This window comes from Centropristis striata, chromosome 7 (genome assembly GCF_030273125.1).
Source record: "Centropristis striata isolate RG_2023a ecotype Rhode Island chromosome 7, C.striata_1.0, whole genome shotgun sequence".
Lineage (NCBI taxonomy): Eukaryota > Metazoa > Chordata > Actinopteri > Perciformes > Serranidae > Centropristis > Centropristis striata.
The window spans coordinates 15,195,736-15,217,351 of record NC_081523.1 but is presented as its reverse complement, the minus strand read 5'-3'; the positions used below and the strand labels follow the sequence as shown (position 1 = coordinate 15,217,351).

The 21,616-nt window shown below is 40.9% G+C and overlaps 1 long non-coding RNA gene across 1 annotated transcript; it reads right to left on the bottom strand.

The window, feature by feature from the left end:
- Positions 1-1,485: 1,485 nt before the first annotated feature.
- Positions 1,486-10,864, bottom strand: LOC131974504 (uncharacterized). The gene is made up of 3 exons (XR_009394665.1): positions 10,816-10,864; positions 9,473-9,589; positions 1,486-1,681 (listed from the first exon to the last, which is right to left on the bottom strand). It is a non-coding gene; the product is annotated as an uncharacterized LOC131974504 (long non-coding RNA).
- Between the last annotated feature and the right edge of the window lie 10,752 nt (positions 10,865-21,616).

Here is a 21,616-nt window from a genome sequence, read left to right as displayed (position 1 = left end):
TGCACCGTTGAACTACAGCTGTCAGTTTTTCTTAATCAGAATATTTCAACTCTCCTGACATTAAGAGTAAAAATAAACACATTCAAGGAAGCGGAGTGGCAAAACCCAGCTGTTTTGGCAGGATATCTCCGAGATATAAAGGAGGAAAAAAAAATGCACAGTGTATTTGGAAGTACAAATCTTGGCATTTCATTGGTGTACTGATGGATTCAAGTAGGTGGTTTTTGGAAGAATGCTCTCCCACTTGGCATGTCTCACAATGAGTGTGGAATTATACTCCACTTGCCAATTGTTAAAAATGTGATTTCATAAGTCAAATAAGATGGGTAAATCAAGGTCAAGAGCGATATTCCAACTGACGGATACTTAACATTTGTTCAAAAGCAATGGACTGACTGACTAACTGTGTGCTTATGTGCATTGTTTTGGTTGTTTTGTTTGTGGACGTGGCTGCTTTGACTGCTAAGTCGGGGAAGCAAACAAAGCAGATGCAGGACAATTTGATCAATGATCTCCCAGAGTTCATCGGGAGGGCACATAGGGGTTTACCAAGGATGGCTTAACCACCAAAGGAACAAAAACCTCAATTACCTACTCCTGCCTAGCCCACTGATGAGACACCAAATTAGGGTCAATGAAACCACCAACTAAAGATTGATCATCAGAACATCAAAGTCCCTCATGTAAATCCAGCCTTTTCCAGATATCTGGGGTATTGATACAAACCCCTCCCAGAGGAGAGTTGCTGGTTAGAAACCGATATTCCTCATGGGGGGTACTCTGACCCACCCTCTACAAAGACCCGTGAAGTCTGAAAAGTATCTTCTCGTGAAAGGGTTGAAAAGTTTATCTGTACAATCCTCTACAGACCTGCCAGGTGGGCCTCTTATGCAACTGTCCAAAGTTCAAAACGGGTTCATCGTCCCAAACATACAGTCAAGGACACTTCAACATGTGTTAGAGCAGCTTTTACTTTGAAAAAAAGAATCAATCAAGGACCTGAGAACACCTCAATGTTTCCAACTGGGGTGAGAGTGGTCAATGGAAATATGATAAACAATTACACAAACAGCAAGTTCCCTTCACCAGACACACCACAGGCCCTGCAGCCCCTCCCCCCTGTCCTGTCACTCTGTAGAGTATTTTGGTTTAAGTTCCACTGCGGCATCCGGCTGTGTTGCGGTCTCGGTTTCACCTCCCACTTCCTTTTTTTGGCCCTGACGTGTTTCCGCGACTGAATTAGAATAAACTCTTTCCACACTGAGTTGTGATATCAGACCGTCTTCCTTCTCTTGTCGACAGTGTTCGGAAACTAATAAGAAATCCCCAGTGAGGTCAAAATCTATCTCCCAAATCCTTCCCTCTAGACCACGTGACAGAGATATAGAGCAACATCAAAACCAAGCAGCTGGCGTAACACAAAGAGGAAATCTCTTTCTAACTCAACGATAAGATAGAGGCAAAGAGGGCTGACCTATAGCAGGCTTTGAAGAAATGATTTAATGTCTGTTTAATTTAGGTAAAGTAAGGAAAATCTCAAGCTATATTATTGTACGTATAGATTCTTCCTTCAGGCACCTGAGTATCCTTCAGTCTTGGTAGTTTTGGGTGAGAAACTGCAGAGATGCAACACGATTCCCCAGCTCAGACTTTTTGATGAAGGCCTGAAGATCCCATTTACCTGTGGGAACATAATAACAGTTACAACAAAAAAATGTGTGAGCATTCACCAGAGCCCGACAGATATGTCGGTCAGCTGATAGTAACAGGCATATCTGCATCTATCATTATCAGCTTATACGTTGTTGTTTTTTTTATATGTGGCAATATTAAAATGTCATTAATTTTTTTTTTACAGAATATAATATATAATGCATTAAAATAAGCAGCAATTGGCTGATAGTTAACATATGGTACTGGTGTTAATTTAATGATTTATTTTATTATATTTATTTTATATTTTCTCAGTTTTTATTTTTAGAATCGGTTTATGCAGTGCATAATATTGTAAATAATATGTAATAAAGTCAATTGTTAAAAAATTGTAACTTAGTCATATTGGTGCACAATCTACATAGAAAAAGTCTATTTTTTTTATAACTACACTATATTAGCTAGCATATCAGAAATAGATTATTTTTTCCCCCTCTTAAAACACTATTGGTATCAGTATCAAACATCCCATATTAATCAGCTGGAGTATTTACAGATATTTGGAGAGAAAATGTACTTAAAAACAAGGAATGTTTTCAGTCTGATACAACACTGTTTTGCAGATAGATTACAAAAACAAGCAGCTAAACCTGACATTTATTAGTCTACATGTTTTTATCCTACATGAATTGAGTACAGTCTGAGTGCAATCTCTGGTGCATTACAAGAGTGTTTTTCATGACCGCTTGGTCCATGTTTAAGGGATCTGAGGCCTAACTGAGCAGCACATGGCTCTGGGACGTGAGTCACTGAGAACAGCACTGCTGAAAATAAAACATGTTGCTGTAATGATGGAGGTGGGAACGCAAGGACGTATTGGCAAGAAGATATGATTCAATCGCCTGGACTGTTTTTTTTTCTTCCCTCCCCTTTTAAACAAACACCAGACGGCCATCCGGCTGGTATGACAATATCACTTCTTAGATTTTGACAACCGCTGATTCCCTGCAGCTTCCCCTCCCTTTACCAAAAAAAAAAAAAAAAAAGACAAATTCACAATTATGATTCCAAGGCAAAAAAAACCCTGCGTGCTTAAAACTTGCAAACTGCAACAGATTCTAGAGAGAGTGTCTGTATGTCTGTCTGTCTGTCTGTCTGTCTGTCTGCATCTTCACATGTTTGTACATACGACAGCGCTGTGCTCGGCAATCCAGGGAATCGCTGACATTCTGGTATTTCCGTATGTGGAGGAATTACATTAACAGCTGCTAAAGAATAGCGTAGGAAAGTTAATCTTTTGAAAAGAAAGCCAACTATTGAAATGCTCCAAATCTGTAGAGAGAATGGTCTCACAGTTAGGGCTTGAGTTTGACTCTGCCTGGATAGAAACGTTACAGCTTTTCACCTCTCGCTGCAGCTGCTTTACAGGCCTTCGCTGTGGCTGCTTTTGCCATCAGGGAGCCACATTCTCTATCCTGCGGCACTGCGGAGGAGATCTGGGAGAAGAAATACACTTTACCGCCACCGCCATGCACATCAAGTGCACTCACCTCCCATCAATGCAGAAACAAATCTGATTTACATTTCAGACAAAATGTCTTTTTCAAGGCTGTGATTTTTATCGCTATTTTCAGAATATTTTATTGTATTTAACTCCTATCAAATCTTTGAGCATTTACTTAAGTATTAAGTATGAAACGACAGCATTACCAAAATTATTATCCAACTATTTTTGCACCTGTCTTCATCCTCTCTACATGTTTAGCTTATAAGACTGACACCACGGCGCTGTGTGTCCGGGTTTGCCATGAGGTGAGGTCGGGGTCTGAGCTCAGCTGGCGAGGATGATGAATAAAAACTGGGAGATGAGTAGATGAGTACCTGAATTTTGCCAGGTGCCCTCTGTGAATGAGGATTGCCTGCAGAAAGGGCTCCAATAATCAAGTGAGGGCAGTGGAGTCAAGTGACCTGCCTGTATGATAGGGCATGGCCCCAGTGGCCCCTCTGGCCTGTGTTTCAGTGGGAGATAATGCACCGCCTCTGCAGATCCCCAAACTCCCCTGCATGTCCAGAACAAGGTTCCTCACCCCTTAGAAGCAGCACTTTAAAGAAAGCTGACGGGTGAGGCAACAAACTTTACCCTGAATATAGGGATATAGTCCACAAGCCATGTGACAGATTTGACTCTTGTGACAGTTACGCATTAATTGTTAAACTTTCTGTTTCCCTTTTCATAGGGACAACCTGCCTTTTAATAGTTTAAGGCAACATTTCCTCTAACGGAGAATGTCACACTGAAGATCATTTTATTGTAGACTAACGATCAGACGGAGAGTCAAAACCAGGCACTGCTTGTAAGGCTTTACACACATAATCCTGTCTAAAGCTGTGCAATCATTGGGCGCAATCCAAAGTGAGGCAAATTCACAATATCTGGTGCTATCACGCTGCCTGGTACCCTGCAAATGCCTAGACTTACAAGTGACCTTAAAATAGGCTGGTGTCTGTGTGTGGTGCAGAGACGTGTTTCTGCCTCTCCCATCTGCCTGCTCATGGAAAGGACAGATAGTGTGGGACCTGAGGGCGATGTTAAAGTCTTCCTGCCTCCCCTTTTGTTTCCACCTTGCTTCTCCGTCTGGGTATGGCAGGAAGATCAGGACTGCTGTGAGATGACACAGAACTGCTACATTTAGTGGTGTGGGCGGTGTCCCTGTTAAACCTCTTATAGTGTCTCGAAAATACTCAAAACCAAGTGATCCTGTTCATCGCAGTAGAGTAAGAGGAGCCAGATCAGGGTAAGAGCTTTACTGAGCTTCACCATATAACATTCAGAGTCATAATAATGCTATACACTAATATTAGGAGGAGGAAATTCTTTATGGATGTCAGGGGTCAAACACAGAACAGTGTCTCGGTGCCTCTGGAGCACAGACGTGTCTCGCTCATAGCCCTTTTCCATATCGTCATAAAACTGGTTCTGTTCCGGTTCATGCACCTGATTTTGAATCATTTAGAGCATTTTGATAAAAAAAAAAACAAATTAGTTCAGAACACGAAAAGTTGCTTCACATCTAAAACCAAACATAGCAGGTTTTTCTTGACCTGAAAAGCAAACTGCAGTGGGTGTTGTATTCTATACATTGGAAAGAAAGGATGGAGTCCTGCACGTAATATTAATAGCTGATCCATGCCAAACAGATACGTATATGTAATAATAGTACAAAAGCTTGCAACAATGCGATCCACTGTCTTGCTACTACTGTTTACTTCTGCTGTGCATTGTGCAACGCCCTCTGTTGATGACACATCCCGGGTCGAGGACTGGTGGTCTAAGCTCAGAGTCAATATAAGCAGTCTACACAAAATGCTGTCACCTTACCAGGGACTTTATACTTAGTATGTACTCTTGTCACATCGCAGGAAACACATGAGGAAATGAAGTAAATAGATAAATAAATGACCCAAACAATAAATCAATTACCAAAATGGGTGACGAATTAAAGTGAAAATCAACCTGAAGTGTTTTAAGCCTCTTTCACACATCTTTCCCGGTAAATTACTGGGATGCATTTCACTAATCACACATGTACGACATTCAGGAATAATTCCATCTTGTACCTTTTCACACATGCCATGGCGAGGCTGGAATAGATGGAGACTTTTCATATTAAGATTGGGACCTTCTGCCCCATTATGCCACCCTAAAATAAATTTCCTTTTATTTTGTCATACACAACAGCATCTATAACAGTTCCAGACAGCTGCCTATCAAGTGTGAGCACAGCTGGACCGTCATTTTCTCTTAAATGTAACTATTTTGATTCGGGAAATTCACAAGGCAGATTTTTCTGAATATCAATCTGTGCTCTCATTCACACATGACTCCATACAGGAAATGTTTCTGAAAAATTCAGGGGTAGGCTGTGTGTGTGAAAGGGGCTTTAGTATGAAGTCACGCCACCACAAGCCTCCAGACCAGCTTCAATGGTCCGTGCCAATTTATGAATCAGGTAATCTCATTGAGATCAAGATCGTTTTTTACAAGAGAGACATGAGTGCTGCACATAGAAACATAGCCAGACATAACAAAGGACATATAGCAGATGGTGGTGGCGAGCATTGTCTCACATGTTGGTCCAAGGTCTTCCATAGTTCAACTGGGTTAAGCTCTGATGACTGTAAAGGTCGTAGCATTTTATTGATGTCATTTTCATCCTCTCCAAACCATTCAGTGAGCACTGGTAGCATTTGTATTTGATACTTCTCCACTCTTTTTATTTAGGTTTCTAAACCGTTTGTAGTTGTAGCTAATTAGTTGATCACCTAATTGATTGATCAACTAATCGTTTCAGCTCTTGCTAAAGCTTATGGTTTCATTATTGATTCATCATTTGGTCTATAAATTGTGAGAAAATAGATACCGTTCCCATCACAATCCTACAATCCTACAGTCTGTGGTAACATCATCATATTCTATGTTTTAATCGGTCCAACAGTCCAAAACAAAAATAGATTCTGTTACCATCACATATGACAAAGAAGAGCAGCAAAACTGCAACCATAACTACAGATTGTTTGCCATTTTAGTTCATTAATTTAGGTGAATTATTATTTTCTTCCTGTGGATCAACCAAATTATTATTTGATTAATCTTTCTGACTTTACTTTGACCATTCTTTAGAGAAGTGAATAATATTATGAAGCAATTTTTGAATGAGGGGAGTTGAGTAAAAATCTAGAAACTTTTACCTCGAACCCAACAAGCATCTCTTTAAAAAAAAGAAAAAGAAACACATCCAGCCAAAATTCAAAACGTCAAAGTGTTCCTTTAAGGCAGTCGACTCCTGGCTGAAACTCAGGCCTGCTGTAGCAACCAAATCCTGGCTCTCTTGACTCCATGCAGCTCTGATTAATGGTAGAGGCTGTGGGTGGGTGGTAGACATGGATCTGCCCATTACCACACTGCAACATTGCAAATGGCTTCAATTACTGTGGAGTGTGCTGAGCTGGCAGTAGGGGCTCTAGGAGGCAAGATGAGCAACGTGCACCATCCAGCAGCTAACTCCACTGTGATCCATTCATTCACACAACATGATCACCAAGTACATCCTCTGCCTTTTAATTTACTACAAAACAATGGAGAGGGAAAATATGACAATAAATGGTCCATTTTTAATGTTCAGCCAATAATTCTGATGTTCTTCTTCTTGTGATCATCACAGTTTTTGTTTCTGATCAATCTGCAGTTGGGGTCTGAATATGAGGCTGGCTTCCTTGTGCTCATCACAGTTATTTTTCTGATAAATGTATGATTGAGGTCCGAATCAAAAGACAGGGGGGCTGGAAGTGTGAATAGTGTATGTGCAAACTACTGTGTAGGCTGAAAAAACACTACATGGCCTCTCTCAAGGCCTCAGCTTCCCTAGCCGGGAAACGCTAACACTGTTTCCCTTGACAAACTGACTCGGCGGCACTAAACAGTAGCAGGACATATTGAGGACTTGCCAAGTGGCTGACAAGTATCATGAGGGCCTGTGTGCCCACGCCTGCCCCCCACCCTGGCACAGGGGCAGCCTCCAGTCAGGGACAGCCTTCCTGAGCCAGAGCGAAGGGGATTCCCTACGATCACGCCCCTGTGCCCGGTGCCAAGAGCGCAGCCCCCCTGTAGTTCCTTGTGTAACAACCCAGCTGTCTCCATCAGTTCACTGACCCACATTCATAACCTTATCACAGGAGGCACAGCAGACTCCCACGGTTCCACACAACAGCCCTGCTCCACCTCTCATTGTTCAGCCCCTTTACTACTTAAGTGATGGTCAGAGATGAAAAGAAAAAAGACAACAAATTTGCGATAAAATTGAGTCAATGACTGCGCTACTGGAAGTGGAAAACGATCATTAGGAGTCTCCCACCCACGACTAAATGCTCTCCCTTCGCAAATCACATCAATTAATGTCATGGGCTATGAAAAATGCTCTCTGTGTCATACCACATGGAGGGAGGACAGACGCTAATAAGTGAACATACTTAACGGAGGAGGTGGGGAGACATGGGATTCCCTCCGTTCCTCTCGTGTGTGCGGGAATACCACGTTCATGGCCGAGTGGAGGCCAACAATAATACAGCAGGTACACCACTGAATTCAACAAACCCAATAATAGCCGTCAGATTTAAGAGTTTTCTATTCATAAAGCATCACAAGGGTTTAATTCTTCCAAAACTCCAGCGCGTCTATTTCCATTATTACCCTCTTCACAAGGGCAGTTATCCTCTCCAGAACTGACCCATCAAATGAGACATTTGATTATCCAACAGTGAATTTCTTAATTTCATTTCCCTTGAATGGAGAGAACAGTTTGCAGGAGAGAGGAAGTGCAGCAGCAGGAGTTAAACTCATCCAGTAAATTGAGGATGGGTGGATCCACTCAGTTCAATCGCTTCACAATGTGGGGGCAACTACTGTACAGGAACTGGTAGCAGAAAATGAATATGCTCCAGTTTGTTTTGCACAACAACAAAAAAATTAAAATATTCTAAATAGCAGGCTATTATTCATGCTACTACTTCTTCAGCTTAACTAGTTTTGACACAGTGAATACCCTAACAATACCTCCCCAAATGTGAGTTTGGGTACGTAAAATACTCCAAAGTACATCTCTTTTGACATTTCTTTTTCTAACATCAAACAGACCTCAGCCTAATGTGCCTGGATTGTTTGCTGACATAGCTGTCAAAACTTCAAACAGCAGAGACTGGCAGCTCCACTTATTCACGGCCGCAGCGCTTGAAGTCTCAAACCGCCCTGATCTCCCCTCAAATCACCGGCTGTGACCCGAGTAGAACCGACAGACGGGCACGCCTCCTGTGAGGTATCGCACTATACATCCAAGTGTAGTTGCCCACCTCCAAGAGACTTTTCTTCAGGGGGAGGAAAAGTCAGAAAACAAAACAATAACTCTGATTTCTGCAAGTCAAACACTGTTGTCTTTTGAGAGACAAACCCAGAAAATAATCTGGTAATGCACCCTGCTCATGTGCAGTGACATGGTTGATGGATTTAAGGTTTTAGCAGAGGCTAACAAGACGTGGTCAGGCAGACTCGTGCAGGTGTGCGTGGGAGCCAAGAATATTTGTCTTGAGCCCGCAGGCTTTAAAACTGCAGCAGACTCACTAACCTCATTAACATTTCAATTGTTAAGTTCAAGCACATGGAGCAAATTATCTTTCTAAAGCAACTCCAAATGCTTCGATTAAATGCTCATAACTGTTTGTGAATTATGCGCAATGACGCGTGTCTCAAGAAAATACTACCACAGACCAAAACCTGGGCTGAAAGGTGGTTAGACGGTGTCTGACTCGAGTGTCTTGGGACATTATATAACAAATCAAATCACTAATAATAGCAGCATCAGTCTCAGAAACATTTTTTCAAATGTAAGATGGAAACATTTCACCCTAGAAAGGATTAAGCCCACTCAAACAAATGAGGCTAAATCAATCTCATGTTGTAAAATGACACAATTTCCTACTGTATGTCAGGAAATAGAATAATCTACTTGCTAATGCTTACAGAAATACCTGCAGTCACCTATATAGGTTCCAAAAAACATAAAACCCATAACCACAAAAACCTTTAATGTGGTTAATTTGAGATGAAATATTTGGGCCTTGAGTTTTAATGCCTTGGTGCAATCTTTCTATTGCTGATTCAACAACAAACTGTTGGCAGTTGTGTTGATCAGTGTTGGTATATGATAGATGATACTGCAGTGGGCAACAGTGCTGTGAACTGAAGGGGCTGGTGAGCGGGAGTCATTACCGCGGGTTAACTTCTCCTGCTCGCTGAGTGACACTGGTGTGTCTGGATGCTGCTTAAACAACATGAACTGGTAGCGGTGGAAGCCAGAATGCTTTGGCGGGGTTGGAGCACGATATTCTGCATGGAAAAACAAAGAAACTGAATTAGGAGAGCTGTAATATTACAGAGCAATGCACTGTACAGGATTATCACCATGATGCAACTAAAATCTAACAGTGGGCTAAATCTTTAAAATTCCAATTCTTTCCATTCATTCATCCTCTTCATGCATTTGGATTATTTTTCTAGATTGCAATAAAACAATGGTAGCTGTAGATCCATAAAAATATGTAACCCGTAATTCAGAGTGTTCTTCTATGTGTGGGTAATAAGCAGGCAACAATTTTAATTTGGATCTAAAAAAAAACACACTGCAAGACACACTCTCAACTCAGCTGTTGCTGTTGTTAAAACCACTACGATCACTCACAAATATGTCTGCTGCAAAACAATGGCAGCTCGGAACTAACATTAGCTGGAGACAAGGGGTCAAGAAGGTCAACTTTTATTCTACACATCTCACTCACGTCTCTCTTAGCTCTCTTACACTCAAGATTGTGGCGAAGATAACAAAAAGTGGGATTCATTAATCTTGTATCATGTCTAACTTTAGCGGATCATAACAAATAGGGGATAGAACCAAACTTCAATGGATGTCAGTTTTTGAGCCCCAATGGAGGCCAAAATGTAACCAGCAACATACTAGACAAGGCTTGTTTATTGCTCACAACTGTAGCAGTTGTTGATGGTAATTATGATACCCATTCCCACTGTAGCAGCTTGATTGTTTAAGGTTCAGCATTGACCTCAGGAGAGCCCACTGGTCAAGGGATAGGATCTGAACAGACAGGATTCCAGTGCCTTGCTAATCCTAGTGTTAGAATACTACGCAGGGCAGGTCTTTAAAAAAAAAAAAAAAGCAAGCAGGATTCATAATAACGTAATATTGACGACTTACGGACCCTACCAGGCGGTTAAGAGGAGTGAGGAGGAGCAGTCAATGACAGTATGAAGTAGAACAGTTAAACCTTTTGAATCACTGGAATCCCCATATGTCCTTAACCATACAGTCATATATGTGCACAAAAAATATTACGTTGATGGGTCCAGTTATATCCAAGATTAGCTGTGGACAGACAGACAGATACACACAAATGCATGGTCCCATTCCAGGTTTATACCTGGTGTAGATAACTGACAATTAAACTACAAAAAATATGACATTAACATTAATGAGTAAGATAAACATATGGAAATAAAGTAAACCAAGATCTAATGAATTGTCTTTTGAAAACCATACTCACCAGTGAGAGTTGTCCCTTTTATCTGTCCATTCCTGAGTTCATCCCCCTGGTAAATCAGACACAGAGTCAGTTTCAGGCAAAGCATTTCAGAGATTTATGAAGGAAAGTTAGGTCAGTTGAACAAGAAAAAACAATGGGTCATTACACTGCTTCCTCCAACACAATGCCACTTTCCCTCAGTTTTGCGCTCCCACAGCCAAATATTCTGCACTCGCTTGGCTCAGCGGTCAGTCCTTGAATTAGCACTCACTGTACCAACTAGATGGCTGGAGAGGCCATTTCATTCCCAAGCCAGTTTTATTTTGAGCCACTTCTGCTATGGCCGGGCTGAATTTTGACTATATTAGATATATATTGTCATATCAGGAGATTTGACATTGAACATCGAGACTGAGGTGATGATTTGAAAAAAATCATCATTTGTCGCTAGAAATCTAAAAATAAAGAATATAACACTTCCTAGGCAAATAAAACCACTGAGTGGATTTCCAGGTAGCAATTTCCCATATTATTAATTGTATATTAACTTCCTGTTGCCTAGAAACAGACATCATGTCACCCGCAGATATTTTTCATAAGCATTCTCTACTGTATATTTGTCAGGTTAAACTCTCTCATCCCCAGGAAGCACAGCCAGGCACCTCGCGCTGCAAATTGCACACAGGAATGTTTGTTTAATAGACTTGGCTGCTTACTGCAAGACGGCTGCATCCTTGAGTGGGAGGAAAAGGACTAAATATGTTGTCTGTGAAATGGCCCAAAACCCACTTGAGGTAAGCATGGAAGTCCCCCATCACAAGCATCAAATATCTGGTCTCAGCACCTATTTCTGTCCTCCTTTTCTGCACACACAGGCTCCCCCCACAGGGTAACAAAGGTACTGTGTTACTGGCCGGCATGCAAGGACAAAAGACATTCAGGACAAGGCTCTTTTTCCCCCTCCTCCCCTCCTTTGATCCTTACGCAGAATGGGATACAATACAGTTTATAATAGTGTAGAAACATCCAACTGCATTTGTCTTTTGGGATGTGGACTCACACAGAAGAAACAATGTAAACATACATAATCATAATTGCTGCATTTTCTTCCCAAGACGACAACAAATAAACCATGCAAAATACAGTTTATTTTTTCAGCTTGAAAATAGAGTGAACTTATTTTGCACTCAGCAATAATGATCTTTTTTTTTTTATTAAACTGATGAAAATATCACACTTTTTGAAAGACAACTTGATCCCCTATTTTAGTAATCTGATAAAAAAAAACTTAATTGTTAGTGTTTGTATTCTTGAACAGGAAATTAGAAGATTATTTCTAGTCATATATGGAGAACTAGAAAATTGGACTGATCACAAATTCTGTTTGGAGTTGACCATGGTACATAGTACCAAATAAAATGTTACAACTCTACTGTTAGAAGTACATAATGTTTCTGTAAATTGACACTGGAATGATGGAGATACACTTTCAGGAATAACAATTTTGTCATTTCTATTTGACTCTTCCACTACAAAATGTATCAGCAGGAAAGCATGTGTCCTCTATTGTGCATCATCTCATGTATAATCCTGTAACTGCTGTTTAGGAGGTTTAGCAGTAAGTATTAGAGTGCAGAGCACCAGTGTTTACACAGCCTGGTGAAATTCAGAAGATTAGTTTCAACTGTGAGTATCTTCATCCACTGATCAGTGAGAAAAAAAGCTTTATTTAGAAATAGCAAGAGTCCTGCAGCCTGCAGGATCCAAACCCATTGCCATAGCAACAGGTAGTCAACATTTGAGCGTGCAACATCTTCCCACATCTTAATGCTCAGCTCTCGCTCACTCTCCGTGGCACCCTCTGCCCTTTTAATTTCATTACAATGCATAGAGTAAAAACAACAGCAAATGAATGCAAAATTGAAATTCAGCCAAACAATAAAAGACAAGTCAATCACACGCAGCGCTCACATAGAATCACATATATTAATATTCACAAGATATTTCAATTTTTGTGGTTCATCTGTTCCCGAGCAGAGCTGGTGTCACAGTCGCTGTTGTGACAGGGCAGGGCAGTGTCGAGGCCGCTGACTCCTGATGTTCACAGGGGGAGTGACGGACTCACTCACACTAATCTACGGGACATTCTCACATGGTGGGCGGCCCCCCTCAGAGACCCTGCTGTGGAGGCGGGACACAGAGCGTGAAAAGTTCTGACCACTAAATGATTGACAGCTGCTCGCTGTGTTAATTGTGTTTTGGGTATTAAGAAAGGTTTGGCTTAAGGTATGGATTTTAATATGTGTCATTTTTTTGCAGCATTTTTTAAATTAGGTTTGAAATACATGTTGACAGAATTTGTGAAAAAAAATAAAATAAAATGCAACAACGGCATGTAACAGATGACTCCAATTATCTACGTGAACTTGAGTGGCTGGAAGTCATTGTAATTAAATTCACCTAATGTTTCTTAACCCTGCAGATTGTATTGTCAACCTCACCCATGTAAAATATGGGAATGATGATGTCATGAATTAAGGGATATAATATGATTAGTAGGCACACACAATAACAGCTACAGTTTTGCTCTATGGATGGTGGATGTTATGGCTGCTTGCACCCATAGACTGTATATAAATAAGCTTGCAGCACAGAAAGTTTTTCATATAGTAAATCCATCACAGCTTTGTTAGGGGGAATCAAAAGCCACGTAGCGCATTGATGAAGTTAATCTTAGATCAATGATATCTTCAGCCAGAATGATACTCTGAGCTCGGGGTTAGAAAGTCAAAAGCGTTGAGACTCCACACACCGTAACACACTGTAAAGCACTTTATATACTTAGGATAACCATCTTTATCTATATCGTGTCTGATGACAATTATTTGGTGATTTTTTATATACTATATATATCATAATTTGGTGTACAAACATTTTTTTCACAAAATATCACACTTATACACTAAATGGGTAACATATTCTCATGAACGTTTCGTGTGATTTCATGTGAAAACGTATGCAAAACGGGGTTGTGTGATATAATGCTCTACTCAGGGTTGGAAATGAAATGGATTTTTTTTTTGTCCACCTGCCACTGTGGCTGGTGGATTCAAAAATCTACCAATGAAGAAAATAATATAGTAGCCACTTTCATACCCTGGTTCTATTTAATGTAATGACTGTTAAACGTGTGACAATCGCCGTTTTAAACACATCGTTAAGGTTGTGAGAAGGAACTACTTGGATACGTTTAGGCAACAAAACGATGTGGTTATGGTAAGGAAAAAAGAACCATCGGTCTCCTGGGTGAAAGTCTGCAACTGTTTTATTTGGATTATCTATGTTGGTCTCCATCTGAGGATCAAAGTTACATTATGTGAGGCAGATGTCAGAGAAAACAGCATCTTGGACCACTGTAATTGTACAGAATTGCTTGCTCATAATACAAATTCAAAGCATAGTATATAGACATATAAGTAGATCCACTAATCACTGAAAGTCTCTCTAGGCAATCTGTTTCATCTGAAGCACTGAACTGAAAAGCAGCAGAATATTAAAATGTGGATCTTTACCACGAGAGCCTGATAGAGTACTCACTCACGGCTGCTGTGTCAGTGTTTCAACTGTTGGAAATTTGCAAGTTATGTCATTTCAACAGCTGAAAGTTGAAAAAGACTGCTTCATTATCTATGCAGTTACCAAGGAACCCACTATCAGTGTTAAGAAATATTTTCTCATCCACGCTACATTTTAAATTCATATGTTTATGAGTCACATCGTTTCTTCTATGATCAGTCATTCACAGAGCTAAATATATACAAATCCACCTATGCTCATCTTTAATATTTATTTATATTGATTACATATTTGTACCAAAAGCACATATTTACAGGAGTCAATGTTTTACTCTTTAAAACCTCTGTTGTGCAACAGCTATAAAAGTTACATACATACACATATATAACAGGATCACATTATAAAATTTAGAAATTAAGAAGACACATGGAAGCTTTTGAGTTCAATCTTTAAAATACTGCACAACACAAAAATACCACTATGAAGTCACTACAAAGTATTAGATGATATAGATTATGAATAATCCCATCGTCACCACAGTGGAGAACAAACATGAAGAAATATGCTAATCATTTAACCTACACCTTACCAGAAAGTTTTAGAAGAACATAAATTACCTCGGTTGACTTCATCAGAAAGTTATAAAGTCAAACAAGCTTTGCATCCTCATACGAGGGGAATACCCATTCTTGTGGCTGTGAAAGTGAATCACACACTGAGCAGTGTGGGAGAGGCAGAAACTGACAGAGAGATAAAAACTGAAAGCATCAAAATGGCTGTTTACTATTTTACTTAACAGAACAGAACAACATATTCTGAAGCATAAAAAGTGTGTCATCATTTCAAGAGGATTGTGTTGCTTTTGATAAAAGAGTCTAAGAACTAGTGAGCAATAAACTGGAGTGGGAGAGAAAATTATGGCACCTGATTTGGGGTTAGGTCTAGACTGTAGAATGGTTAATATTTTGTATTGTGGTGACCTTTCTGGAAAATTTCCAGCCATCTAATGATATACTATTTGTGGCAGCAGGGGGTGCAGTGAGTTGGGACACCACCTTTCAAATGAAGGGTCTGGGTTCATGACTGCAACAGGAAACTTGTGGTTTGGTAAATGATCCATGAAAAACAAAAAGACCCTACAAGGTGTTATATAGCTGACCCTGATCTCTGATCTGCCTGTGAAGGGAAATCATGGCAAACAGCGTCGTGGGTTTGAAAAAAAAATATTACGAATTATGAATACATCAACCAGTGCTCTTTCCTAAATGTTAAAGAAACAGATTCTGAGAAAGTTTTCTGGGCAATGTGTTACAAACTAACGCCTGAGAGTAACTGGGAGACTTTATAGTTGAAACACTTGTTTTGCAATTCAAGTAATCAGTTATTTAGTTACATTTTCAAATCAGAAATCTGTTACTGTTCCTTGATGCATTTGCACGGTTTCTGTTTCCTTCCTTCTACATTTAGGGTAACGTTAGCTCCATACTAGTAAAAGTTATGCTGACATATCATATGTTGAAACAGAGTGTACTGTAAACTTTAACTATAAGCCTGTGTTTTATTGTTTTAATAGGAGGTAGCTGCGCCGAACCTGCCTGTGCCCAGTTCATTGTCAGATCGTTAACAGCGAGAGTCTGCACAGGTGCCATCAGGTACCCTCTATGTACTTTCAAGCACTTCCAATGATTTTACTGTTATTATTGCCATTAACTGCAACATAAATGACATGCTGCATGAGCTTTTTAGGGCATGTGCAAGAGCCCAAACACCCTCTTGAATCAAATATGTTTGGCGAGACTGCAACTGTCCTCCTGTTTTTAGCCTGCTGTGTTACAGATGATTGTCCATTATAGACGAGGCTATGTAATGACAGTAATGACAGTCAATGCATTCAAAAGTTAACATACAGTTGGCTGCACACACTCTGGACAATATAACCAACATACACAATGAATCGCAGTGATGTTCTTATTTATGGTAACACAAGAGTACTCTAAATAGTTACTTTCTCAGTAAGTATAGCAGCGTAACATAAACTTACTTCTAAAACACTGTCTCTGCTCAGATCAAATGTAGGAACCAGCCACCTCTTTAGACAACAGATTGAACTAATGTTAGTGCAGCTGCGGTGTTACGGACACTTCATCCTGCCTCTCCCTGTTGTTCATCGTGGCTCAGTGTGCCTTCATGTTTTACTGACTCTATTTCACACTCTGACTCAGACAAAAGCAGAAAGGATCCCGAGCAACCTACACGTTATGAGCAATGAATAATTCTGAAAATCTGGAAAAAGCAATGCAGCGGAGTTTTTTCTGTGGGTCACGTAATAGCCTGACACTCCAACCACCAATATTCAGCACAAACAACTCTCGCTTTCTGTTCCAAGACCAACTGATTTATCATAATCGACACAATTATTCAGAAAGAGCTCAGACTTTATAGCAGTATTATTACCATGGCAAAATTCTTAGAAATGATTATTGATTGGGCACCGGTGAATGACCTATGGGTCTGAAAGTGGCCAGGTATCACCGTGGTAAACTTTTTTAACATTTGAAATTAAAGTTAATATGATACATGAATTGTTACCTCCTCTAGGCCTGAGAGGAGAAGATGAGAAGTGTGTTTGTATAATAAGTCTACATAACTTCCGCTGGGAATCCTCTGACAAGAGGTAGGAGTCCGCGAGGAGGTGGTGAGTAGGTGCAGGGGTGCGGTTTCACCAGGAATACCCACTTGCCCAACAACCCTTCTCCTTTTCTGTGTGGGTGAGTGCTTCCCTTTGTCAGTTACTCATGCACCTCCTTGTATATACACCACTTCCCTCCTCCTCCTTTGCACACCCTGTAAACCCACACCTACGACAATCAGCACCCACGTCCTTCTAATGCAGTTCTGAGAGCATCATTCTCCCTTTTACTTGCAGTCAGGCTAACAGACGGGGAGAGAGAGCATGACAGATGGTGTTCACAGCTCTATTTCTGAGGCTGGACTTGTACCGCCACAGCCACCCCTCCCCCCCTCGCCTATTCCACTCAAGCCAAGTGCTTATGACTGCCTCCTCATCTTCGCCTCAGTAATCAGCCCATTCATTTGCAGGGCTATTGTGAATTAAAAGTCTGTGTCTCACAAGGAACCTCACCGTTTACAGGTTAAACACAGTTTTCTTTCACCAAGAAAAGAGAAAGAATCACATCACCGCTCAACTCGCAGACTTAGTTATCTTGAGGAAGAAAATACATTGAATTTCTGTTCCTAACAACCTAATTTCTTCTCGGATTTCAGTTTAATCTGCCTCTTGTGAATTTAAAATGCCTGGGTGAAAAGATTGTCGAGGATAATGAGTGAAAAGAGCAGTGAGATCATCTGACTTTTGACTTTACCAAGCATGCAACAATTTACTGACAAAAGATTTAACAACTTATATAACAACTGATAATACTTAGTTAGTCATGATTTCATGATATTTTTCTGTCATATCAACACCATCCACCCATGCACTGTCCAACCCACTTATCCTGTTTAAGGTTGCAAAGGGCTGGAAGTTATCCCGGCATACACTGGGAGAGAAGTTGGGGACACTCTGAACAGGTTTGTCACAATCTATCACAAGTCTAGAAACTTTTAAGTTTTTCCCTAATTTAGAGGCAGGTTTTTCTTAAGCTCAAAACAAGGAGGATGCAATAAAAGTTGTTGCATAAGAAAACAGAGTGATTCCTTTAAATTAATTAATGTTCTACAGTACAACTGCTGTGACAAGTGTTGGTTGTATCTGTTGTCTACAGTTGTGCTATAAATCAGTTGCTATAGATACTCTGGGACTACCCCCACCTGTGCTCTCTCTTTTCCTGGCATTGTCTCGTTGACTTTCTGCCCAGTGCATTGAAGACATTGGTGATTGAGACATACATTGCTGCCGTCAATGATATTGATGCTCCCTGATGACCTGATGCTCAACAAGGATGTGGAAAAAGCTTGTGAGCCATTGACTCGGGTCACAAAGTGTGAAGCAATTTTCATAATCTTAGAGTCTGAGGTTCCTGCATGACAACCCAGATGCAATCTTTACAGGGCACCAATGCCAGAGCCCCAAACTGACCAATCAAAAACTGACCTACCAAACTACACTGGAAACAGTATGCCAGTTAAGGCATACTAAGCCTTCAAGCCTTCAACCATTGATTACTTCCTGATCCCTACCTTATAAGGTTATTCTAAAGATCTACCACACCGGTGCCACCAATCCTAAAACTGCAGGACAAAGTCTCAGCTGATTTGAGCTGAGTTGATGAATTGCCCTGGATTTGGTGGCAAGGAAGAAACCAGACATTGGACAAGGAATTCTACTACCAGAGCCAAAACAAAAGGCCTGGACACAGCCACTTAAGACATAATTTAGTCCGCTCTCCAATTTAAAGTTACTCTTTCTTCTACACTTCCAAGTGGCCTTAGTACAGCCGTCCTTTCAAGGTGGTCCCTAAAGATCAAAAACATCTAGTCAACTTCTGTCAGGTTCAAAAAGAGCTGTCAAGCTGCAGTAAAATCTTCATGAACCAGTGAGTCTGCAGCATTAATATCAGCTGCAGACAAGCATGCATTCTAATAAAGGCTGACAAAGGTCACCTGGGCATCGTAGAATTGAACAAAACGTTTCAAGAACAGAGTGTATACGGCCACATTTGGCCGCATAGAGAGCTCTTTGTCAGAGTACTTCTAGGTGAAGTTTTTGGAACTTTTCAGAAAGACATTGTTGTTGTCACTGTTGCTCATTTTCACTGTGTTTCCAATTCATACAAACAATAAGAGCAAGCTTACTCCAGTTGATGCTCATAGTGAATAAACAATGTCAAACAAATAAGATAGTAGCCCAAATAGATAATAAATAGTAATGGGTTGATGCTAGCCTATCATACATAGCATGATATAGTGGTGATATGCTGTCAAGATATTGTTGTCATAGAAACAAAGCGCTTACAGCGCTTTTTTGATGAAACGCTTGGATGAAATACTCCCCAGTGCCCTGCCAGGGCTTTTCTGCCAGAGAAAAACGCTATTTGGATGTATGCCCTTAGGAGCCACCTTCCTAGCAGCCAGGACCTGAGAGCACATCTGAGACCACATCTACAGAGAGCTCTATGGTGCAGCAAAGCACCAATGTCTCCTGTGATGCTCCATGACGTTCACTCATAAAGGCTATAGGGGGTCTCTGTTGGCTCAACCTGCATGGGAACAGACTTCTATTTCCATAAAAAATGACCCTAAGTTCATCTCTGAAATTCACTGAGGAAGGGGGCATCAGACCTATATATATGGCTCTGTAACTGAGGCAAAATAAGTGTGGAGAAACTGAACCAGGTGCTGAAGAATGACATCAGAGCTCAGCTGAACAGATGGCTTCACCTTTTCGACTTCACTGCAAACCCAAGCTACATCATATTTCTCTACTGGTGCTCTTCAAAAGCTAGTCCATGGCCTATGCAGGTCACGATTAGCTTGGACCTGCTACCTTCTTCAAGATGCTACACAAACGGACGTTGGCAAAAACCCAGTGCTGCATGAACTAGGAGTCCTGCCAACCTTTATTTTACAGCAGGAAACCTTTACCTCTCGGTTGAGCAGCTGGTCGATGTTTATAGCTGGTATAGCATGTACAAGTAATGTTTTATTCATGTTTTGCAAAGTATGAGTAGTTGCCACCTCCCATCAAAACAGGGAAAGTAGAAGAATACCAATGAACTTAATTAATTATAACACAAAAACAATACTGTGTTGGTTAATGTCCAATTTTAACACATTAGTTAATGTCTTTTTTAATCAGGACAATAAACAGCTAAATGTCCTCTATAACAAGAACAAAACTAATAATATTGACCCCTATTACATCAAGTACAAGCCTGATAATATTTTTTCTGGAGTCTCCAGTAACAGTAAATGAGCCTGTGTTGTGAAAGAGCCTAATGGGCTCCAGTCTGGGTTGACTGCTTGGTAGAACAACCTAATGGTGATCAGCTGAGCGGGATGTATTGGCCTCAGCAGGGCAGGGTGAAAGCCAGTGGAGGAGTCACCCATGATCTGCTTCGGTGCATCGACAAATTAACCCACTTAACAATAGCCTGCTGGACTAATGGCTTTAGTAAAGAAACTCATTTGGCTTTGGTAATGAACTGAGTTGGAAACATAAACAGTCCAGTTATTAAGTGAACTCCAGTCATCACTGACATCACCCGACACACTGTGATGCACCAAACCTACACTACACTGGTCCTGCTCATTAGTAGGGAAGCACACTATTACTCAAATCACTGACTTAAGAAACTAGCCACCCAAACTCATTATTGGACTCATCTATTCAGTCCAATTTGCATAAATTACAAATTTTCCTTCACAAAGTGACCGTGCTGGGTAGGTCATCTTATTCTCATAGAGCAGATTGGGCCTAACAGGGCAGAGTACAGGCCACGGCGAGAGTGTTTTAATAAGATAATTTGATCCAACCTGGGCGCTGCTTCCAAGCCCTTACAAGCTCCTGTGTGTATGTGTGTGTGTGTTAGTGAGTATGGGTGCTGATGAGTCTGTACTTTAGTACTGTTGAGGGAAGCCCAAGCCTGAGTTCCCAAGGTAACAGTCGGTTTGAGTGGGGGCTGGCTGACTCATTTGAAGGGAATCCTGGAACCTGAACAAGGCTGCCCACTCGCCCCACCCCCAGCTTCATCAGCACAACAAGCAAACAAGGCGCTGACATGTCCCCATATAGGGCTTCCCACTGACGGGGGTGGCACTGGAAAATCCCAGCCTGAGCTTGCCTACAAGTAGCATCAGAAGACAACGCACACACAAACACGAGGCCTCGCTGCTCCATGGCTACAGCAGTTTCCGGCAGTAAGAACAGAAATCCAAGGAGACAGTAAATTAATAGGTTATAATAGAGCTGTATGCTGACAAATACATCCAGGCACGTGCTGCGTTTTGATTAATACACGAGAGGATGGGGGAGATGTAAGGGGGTGGAGGAGGAAGAGGAAGATTAAGATTATTAAAACAGTCAATGGCATAGAATTAAAGCAGGCTTTTTTTTTTCTGAAGTGTGAACGGTGACACAAAATAAATTAATATTGGAAACCCGTGGGCTGGGCGTGGAGGAGGAGGAGAAAAAGAAGTGAGAGGAAAAGGTGGAGAATGAAGGTGGAGTAGGTGGACAAGAAAACGAACTCTTTGCCCACACAATTAATGTAATTATTAAGAAATT